At 37.3% G+C, this 9,004-nt stretch overlaps 1 long non-coding RNA gene across 1 annotated transcript; it reads right to left on the bottom strand.

Annotated features, from left to right (window-relative positions):
* Positions 1-6,530: 6,530 nt before the first annotated feature.
* On the bottom strand, positions 6,531-7,829 carry LOC145167381 (uncharacterized). The gene is made up of 2 exons (XR_013741111.1): positions 7,736-7,829; positions 6,531-7,589 (listed from the first exon to the last, which is right to left on the bottom strand). It is a non-coding gene; the product is annotated as an uncharacterized LOC145167381 (long non-coding RNA).
* Between the last annotated feature and the right edge of the window lie 1,175 nt (positions 7,830-9,004).

Raw genomic sequence — 9,004 nt, forward strand, 5'->3', positions numbered from 1 at the left:
GAAAGCCCTCCTAGCTACAAAGACCACATTCTCACTAGGTCTGTAGAAGAGGTAACCAAAGGATTTATGTGGGTAGCCGATGAAAATACACCTCTCACTTCGAGGTTCGAGCTTATCATGAGTCTCGCGTCTCACGAAAGCCTCACAACCCCAAATCTAAATGTGGTCTAGTTTGGGTACTTTACCAGTCCACATCTCATGAGGAGTTTTGGCAACTTTCTTTGTGGGAACTAGATTAAGGATATGGGCGGCAGTCTCTAAGGCATACCCCCAAAATGAGATTGGTAGCGAAGCTCGACTCATCATGGAACGAACCATATCCAACAAGGTTCGATTACGCCTCTCCGCTACACCATTCAACTGCGGTGTCCTGGGAGGTGTCAATTGTGAGACAATCCCACATTCCCTAAGATAGTCGAGGAACTCTGAACTAAGATACTCACCACCTCGATCGGATCGAAGCATCTTAATGTTCCTGCCCAATTGATTCTCGACTTCCTGTTTAAACTCTTTAAACCTCTCAAAAGTCTCTGACTTATGCTTGATTAAGTAGACATATCCATATCTACTGTAATCATCAGTAAAAGTCAAATAATAACGATTAGCATCCCTTGTGGCATGTTTGAAGGGCCCACACACATCCGTGTGTATAAGATCCAACAAACCTTCACCCCTCTCACAAGAACCTGTGAAGGGTGACTTTGTCATTTTTCCAAGTAAGCATGATTCGCAACTATCATCTGACTTTAGGTCAAATGACTCCAATACTCCATCCTTTTGGAGTTGGCCTATGCGTTTCTTGCTTATATGTCCAAGACGACAATGCCATAATGATGCTTTATCCAAGTTATTATCATTAACAGAATCAATACACAATACATTATTTCCTAAGTTATCAACCACAGATACAGTTTCATACACACCATCACAAGGTAATGCTTTAAAATAAAGAACATTATTAAAGAAAGCATTAATCGAACCAACTTCATTATCAAATGAAAAGGTGAAACCTTGTTTATACAATGCATGAAAGGAAATAATATTTCTTGCCATTTCTGGCGAATAACAACATTTATTTAAATCTAAACTAAACCCACTACTTAGCGATAAAGTATAAACTCCAATCTTGGTGACAGGTAAAGCTTTCCTATTCCCCATGATTAAGTTTATTCTTCCATGCTCCACATTCTCACTTCTTCTTAGTCCCTGCAAATCAGAACATATATGAATACCACAACCGGTATCAAGGACCCAAGAGTTAGAATGGGGTGAGTTATTAGATAAGATAGTGTAAATACCTGCATGGTTGGGTTTAACTTTCCCATCCTTCACATCTTGCTGGTACTTTGGGCAGTTCCGCTTCCAATGTGACTTTTCATGGCAATAGAAGCATTCAGCCTCTTTAGGGTCAGAAGAAGGAGTGACAAAACCTTTCTTGGTTCCACTTGAAGAAGAGCCATCAAGGGTCCTAGCCTTAGTACCCTTCGAAGAGCTCTTCCTCTTCTTCCCTCTACCTTTCCCGATTGCCAAAACCGGGGCGGAGTTTGGAGTAGGAGTGTTAACAACCGACTTACCCTTAAGACCTGTTTATGCGGTCTTGAGGAGTCCCTGAAGTTTGCTGAGTGTGACCTCTTCCTTATTCATGTGATATGTCATGCGGAATTGATCATAGCACGATGGTAAGGAGTGCAAAATGATATCTATTGCAAGCTCCTCGGGGAAGTTCACATTAAGCTTCAGCAACCGATCCACATACCTTTGCATTTTCTGCATGTGGCTCGTGACGGATTCCCCGTCCTTCATCATGGTTGTTATGATAGAGCATATGATTTCATACCTCTCTTGTCGTGCACTTTCATGGTATCTTTCCAACAGATCTTGGTGCATTTCAAAAGGGTAGAAGTCCTCATAGGACTTTTGGAGTTCCGTTGTCATGGTGGCCAACATGATGCATGCCACTTTTGTAGCATCCCTTTCATGTGCTCGGAAGTCAGCGATCTCCTGGGGAGTTGCAGTGGTCTCATCAATCTCCTTAAGCTCCTTGTCAAGGACATATTCTTTGTCCTCGTAGCGGGTAATCATCCTGATGTTTCTGATCCATTCATTGAAGTTGGATCCATCAAAAGTAACTTTCCCACACAAGTTCATAAGGGTAAAGGAGCCATTAGGATTAGAGCCAGAAGCAGCATTGTTTGAAGACATCTGAAAGAAGAGAACAAGATTAGTTTAGATATTAAGAGAGTCCTTAATAAAACACCCAAATGTAATATTAAGGCTAGGATCCCATCACAATATATTATAACTTAGAAGAGGTATGCCGTAATCCAAGCTATAACATATTTGAAAGGTAGGTGAATGACGATTCACCAATTTCCACCATGAAAAACGAAATATAAATATTAGGTTTTTAATTGGTTCTTAGAAATTCCTAGATTCTTTTGCGATTCAATGAACTTTTCAAAGGCATGTTTCAATCTCGAGTGTGCCCTCCAAGTTTTGTGACTGGGATACTGAGGATCACAAAACGAGGTGTGAAGTAACCATGCAAATCACTTGGTACCCTCAAGGTTTATCACTCAATCGATGTGCCGGTAAACCACACACGCTCCACCGATGCTATGGTAAACCTTAAGTCACCCTTTACCTACCTTGTTAAGTCCAAGTTAGTGTGCCGGTTAACCACACACGCTCCACCAACGACTTAAACAAAGTGTAAAGTGTAATTTCATGGATTAGCACCTTATTCACATTTTCCTAAAGTAACTAAGATTGGGAATTTAATAAAAGCATTTAGTTACTTTATAATATTCATCATACTTTTAATGAGAATTTATAAGTCCTTGTCTTACCCGTTCGGCTAACGACCCTCCACCGATCAAGGAAGCGGTGGGTGAGAGTGGACACCCATTAAGTTGCCATTTTATAGGCAACAACCTTATACCCCCCCTTATAGACCGGCTTCGTGAATGAGGCGTACTAGCGGTAAGACGACTTGACGTTATACATATATATATATATATATATATATATATATATATATATATATATATATATATATATATATATTAGTAACTTATAATATTATAAAGTATAAGGGTTGAATTTTAACTTTTAAAATTCTAAGGGTTGGAACTAAAGTTTTAATCAAGACTTTACATGTTCCAAAACTTGAGGGCAAGTTTTGTAAACTTCCAAAACTTTTCATTTCTTATAACTTATGAATTAATTGAGTAATAAAAATGAAGACTCTTCATTTTTATAACTCTTGTGTTCTTTTAATGGCTTTAATAAAAGTGAGACTTTTGGTTTTCCATAACTTGAGGACAAGTTATGGACTCCATTAAAACACATTATGATCATGAATTAAACTACCATGAAGGTTACAAACAATTCCTATGATCATCTAATCTTCATAAGTTCAAGAACATGAATATGAACACTTTCAAGAATCAAAAATTACACTTAAAAAAATACTTGTAATTTTAATAATTGCCATTGTAAATGGATTAGCATAAACATTACACCATCTAAAACAAGCTTTAAAACATCAAAACAGTTTAGGGTAATGTTTCTAGTCCATTTCCAGTAACAAATGTGCAAACTTTCATACGAGCAGAAAACAGAAAAACGATTTTTTTTCAAGCTATTTGCACACAAAAAAAACAACAAACAAACCTAGGCTCTGATACCACTGATGGGTTTTGAGCATTCTAACACTTCCTAAGTGTACATGCAACCCTAATAACCTTGGATCTATGTTTGTCTAATAATCATGCAAAGATGAATTCCAAGGTTATATTCCTATCTAGCATACATGGGGAACATTTTTAACTTGAATGAAAGATAGAATAACTTACCTTGTTGTTGATTATGATCCTTGAAACCTTGTGAGCCTAGCACCCCAAGTGTGATGCCTCAAATGCTTCACACAACACCAAATACAAAGGAGTAAACTTTGAGAGAATCTTACACTTGCAAAATCGGCTCTAGCCCTCTTGTTTCTTATTGTCCCGATTTTGGTGGAGAATGGGTTTCTTATATAGTGTTGACACATCTAGGGTTACACCATGTAAACCCTAATGTGTCATGACTCTTCATTTCCATGACCCATGGGTTTGTAACTCCCATGGAGCATCCTATGGGTGGAACCCAACTTGATAATCCATGGAGTCTCTTAGCCCACTATATAAGATATGGAAGATTTACATAATCTACCCATATATTTAATTAGTTATCTTTTGATCACTTAATTAATTCTAAATTAATTCTTGATCAAACTAATTAAATAATATTATTAATATATTAGAACTTATAATATATTAATAAACCATAAGTGTTATTTCTCTCATTTTAGTTTATCCAATTGCATGGTGCCATGCAACCCAAATGGACCATGCCGGGTCGGGTCAAGTACATACCAGAAATAGTTATGGACTTAGACACCTTATCCAACAAGAGGTTCTCCTCTAAGGGGGTTCGGTCCCTAAGAAGGGTTTCGGCCCTATTTAGCTGTTTTTCACGTAAACTTCCCGTTTCAAGCGGTTTTTGGCCAAGTTAAGGGTCGGGATGACCCGGATGACTAAAAAAAGTTGAGGGAGATTTGGGAGAGATTCATTTTTAGTCAATATTATCGTATTGTCGCGCAATGCAAGGTTCGTGAACCCCGTTATGATTCGGTTATGATCATTTTAAGTCCCCAAGAGGGTCCATAGTCGTGTTTTGATGCGTTTAACTCCCTTTTTAGGGTTTTACATTGCTATACACATAAAATATCCGAAACACTTGAATTCTTGGCATACCAATGCACATTTTTATAGATTAACTTTTAACATACAAGTACTAGTTAAGTTTGACCGGTTTGACTTGTTGGGTTTGACTATGACTTGTTGACTTTGACTTTGACTTGAATTTGACAGTTGTCACAATGAGTCGAGCTTCGCTACCAATCTCATTCTGGGGGTATGCCTTAGAGACTGCCGCCCATATCCTTAATCTAATCCCAACAAAGAAAGTTGCCAAAACTCCTCATGAGATGTGGATTGGAAAAGTTCCTAATCTAGACCACATCAAGATTTGGGGTTGCGAGGCTTAATTGCATGTTTTGACTTCCAGAATAATTATGTTTGGTATATCATATTATTCGAATTCTCCACAGTCGGTCATATGTTGGAAGTAGGTATGAATTAAGACTGTCATGAGTTTGTTGTAGAGGTCTAAGATGTTGGACATGGCTACAACACTCATGAGTGATCATAAGTTCTGAGTATTGGATTCAACCCACGCTCGCTGGTATCACTTCATGGAATTTATCTCGAGTGATCGTGAGACGGTAATATCATATAAGTCTTCAAACCTAGAGATATGACTTGTTGCCTATGAGTTGGTTAGGCATTGATTATACGAAAACGCATTGGTAACTCGATGTTATAAAACGTGCCTTTGTGTATGCTTCAACAAGTAGTAGAACAAGCATATGAGTTGAAGTTTATCTGTTCCTTCTTGGATTAGAAGCGATATATGGGCCCCTCGATGATTTTGTGTTGACCCATGTATCGGGCCCGGTCAAAATTAAGTTGATGTGTTCAATTAAGTTCTATGTCAAACAAATCGGAAATCGGGAAACAAACTGTTGGACAATAAGTAAGACATTGTTCCATGTATTTGTCCGGCTGATATCTAGAACAGAGGATTATATGATCACTTATCTTAAATGGCGTATCATCATCATCTCAGTTCCGAGAGACCTTGAAAGAGCTACGATTGTTGATCGGTTCCTGAAGTCATACTTGCAGTTATAGTTATTAGACTTATCCAAGTGGGAGACTGTTGGATAAGGTGTCTAAGTCCATAACTATTTCTGGTATGTACTTGACCCGGTTTGGCATGGTCCATTTGGGTTGCATGGCATCATGCATTTGGATAGACTAAAATGAGAGAAATAACACTTATGGTTTATTAATATATTATAAGTTCTAATATATTAATAATATTATTTAATTAGTATTGATCAAGAATTAATTTAGAATTAATTAAGTGATCAAGAATTCTAACTAACATCTTTATTTATAGTTTCACAAAACTGAGAGTCGGTTAGAGACCGACCAATCAGGTCATCACGCCTAGGTTGTGATAGAATGTCAAAACAATAATGTATATCATTACGAAGCCTAGTGTACAAAACTACGAAACCAAACTCACTTTTTGTAATTAAACAATGAAGGCTAAGATGGTTCTCAATCCTTCATAACACATGATGCTTGTCAAAGAAACTTTCCCCTTTCACAATCCTTCATATTAAACTCGATGGTGTAATTGAACCATTACCACGGGTGAAGCATCTTAGAATCCACAATATAATCACAAAAATGTCTAAAATAAAGAATGGAGTGTGGCTATTATCTTGGGCCGTCATGAATTTATAACGTTAGTTGCATTGAATTTTTTTTATTACAACAATAAAAGTTTTTTTGTATTTCAATGACATTGTTATAACTAGATCAATGTAGAGTTCAAATGTTGTAATACGAAGAAATGAAAGTATGACAATATAATAAACTAATCAATAAGAGTACATTCTTGTTTCTTGCATTTAACCCGTTGGTAAACTCCACCTAGAACAGAACAAAGAAGGTGACACACGGTCTCCGACCTTGGACCTCGCCTCACTTATTAATTTTCATATCCTAAAACGCTAAAAGACACACACATGACATCTTCTATATATACTTTCAATAATTGTGTTCCACAACTATGCAAACCCAAAACTTGAACTTTCTTTATAACTAATTACACGAAAACTCCACACCTATACGTCTATACCACAACACCCTTATGGTTCTTGTATATACAAAAAAAAATGAAATCTTTTTTTTACATTTTAGCTTTTCTTTCACTTTGTGATGTTACTGAGGCTCCACCAAGTGCAACCGCAGCAGATTCCACATGTGTAAGAAGATGATCATAAATCTTCTTTCTTATCCGATCAATTCTCTCCCCTTCATCTTTACTCGTCTCAATCTTATCCAACCACTCACTCACACTCTTGAGCTGAGTCAGCATCCCCGCGATTCTACCATTATCCGATACCATGTCCACATCAGCATCCAAGAATCTTTCAACAAACCCCAAAAACCAATCACCCGACTCCATTTTCAACATTTCTGCCAAGTTTATCGTCTCATAAAGACCAGACCCCTTTTCCCATTTTGAAGGTGGGGCCCGGGAGTTTTGGTCAACCACAGTCCTACGTGGCTTTGGTGGTGGGGTCTTGGTGGAGCCATCGAGTGGTAGGGTTGACCGGCGGCTAGAACATGGTGGTTGTTTGGTGTACACTGTGAAAGATGATAAGTTTGTGATTAAGGCAGAGTGTACCCAAAGATTTGCTATTTTTTTGTCGATCAGATGTGAGTTTTATGAGTTCTTCTGATGGGTTTTCTTCGGGATTTGATGATGAATTAGGGTTTATGATTTTTGTTAAAGATTTGGTAATTTGATGAATGTTATTTAAGGTAGCATTCATGGACAAAAACTGGTCAATAGTGGGCTGTGGGTTGTCTTCTTTTGCGGAAGAACAGAGCTCAGAATAAGTCCTGTAAAAAAAAAGTTAAAAAAAGGTTTAGTAATCAATGCTGATGTGGCGCTCACATGGCATACCTCGTGTAAATTAGAAGCAAATCTTTTTAGAACATAGATTAATTTGATATTATAAAAGATTGATTTTTATGCCACAAAGTACCTTATACATTGAAGTAAGCTTTCAGCAGCTGAAGCTTCTTGCATAGCTTCCATGGGAGCAATTTGTGCTGCATCTCTATGCTTCAGCACTTCCTGTGAAATCATGGCATGAGTTCTAATTATCATGACAATCCGAGAAAATCATGTGAAAGTTAAGTTGAACTTTTTTGCAAATGCAACATAGGACAAAAATGCCCCTTGATGTAATGCTTGAATCACGAATGTGCTCCTATTGCTTGAAGAGTAAAATTTTTTATGGTGCTTTTTTTTGGCAAATGCATATATGGAATAAAGGTATATAAATAATTTTACTCCTACCATTTGATGATCGTTTTCTTTGCGACTAGTATGAAGACCAGTTATATAACTCTATATAATCAGATAATTCGATAATATGAAGAGCAGTTATAAATAATTTTACTCCTACCACAAATAGGTTTACAAAAACACTACTATACACAAATTATTGCAACTTGACGATGCATAATTCGATAATTACTTTCAATACACATAATTATAGCATCTTACTCTCATTTTTTCTATTACAATATTCTATTTTTAACTTTTTTCTTATTAAGCATTATACTTTGAAAATCTACCAAATTATATAATCTCACTTTCAGTTTTTAACTTTTTATATTAGAACAATGTACTTTTAAAAATCTACTCATTATAGCATTGAAAAATTGCTTTGTATCTAAACTTGTTTTCTTCTTTTTCAAGATGTCTTCCAACAATGATGCTTCTGGCTCAACCCTACCGGCGACTTCTCTCTCATGAACCTTTGTGGGAGAGTCATCTTTGATGGATCCAACTTTATGGATTGGATCAGGAACATCAGGATGGTCACTCGGTATGAGGACAAGGAATATGTCCTCGACAAGGAGCTTAAGGTACCCGAGCCGTCTGCTTCTCCTGAGGAGGTCGCTGAATATGAGGCACATGAAAGAGATGATACCAAAGTGGCATCCATCATGTTGGACACTATGACAGCCGAGCTCCAAAAGTCCTATGATGACTACTATCCTTTTGAGATGCACCAGGATTTGATGGACCGCTACCATCAGAGTGCTCTTCAAGAGCGATATGAAATCATCTCCTCCATGATAAAAACTCACCCTATTCTAACTCTTGGGTCCTTGATACAGGATGTGGAATTCACATATGTTCTGCTTTGCAGGGACTAAGAAGAAGTGAGAATGTGGAGCATGGAAAGATAAACTTGATCATGGGGAATAGGAAAGCTTCACCTGTCACCAAGATTGAAGTT

The sequence above is a fragment of the Lactuca virosa genome, chromosome 3, assembly GCF_052849685.1.
Source record: "Lactuca virosa cultivar CGN04683 chromosome 3, Lactuca_virosa_CGN04683_v6, whole genome shotgun sequence".
Lineage (NCBI taxonomy): Eukaryota > Viridiplantae > Streptophyta > Magnoliopsida > Asterales > Asteraceae > Lactuca > Lactuca virosa.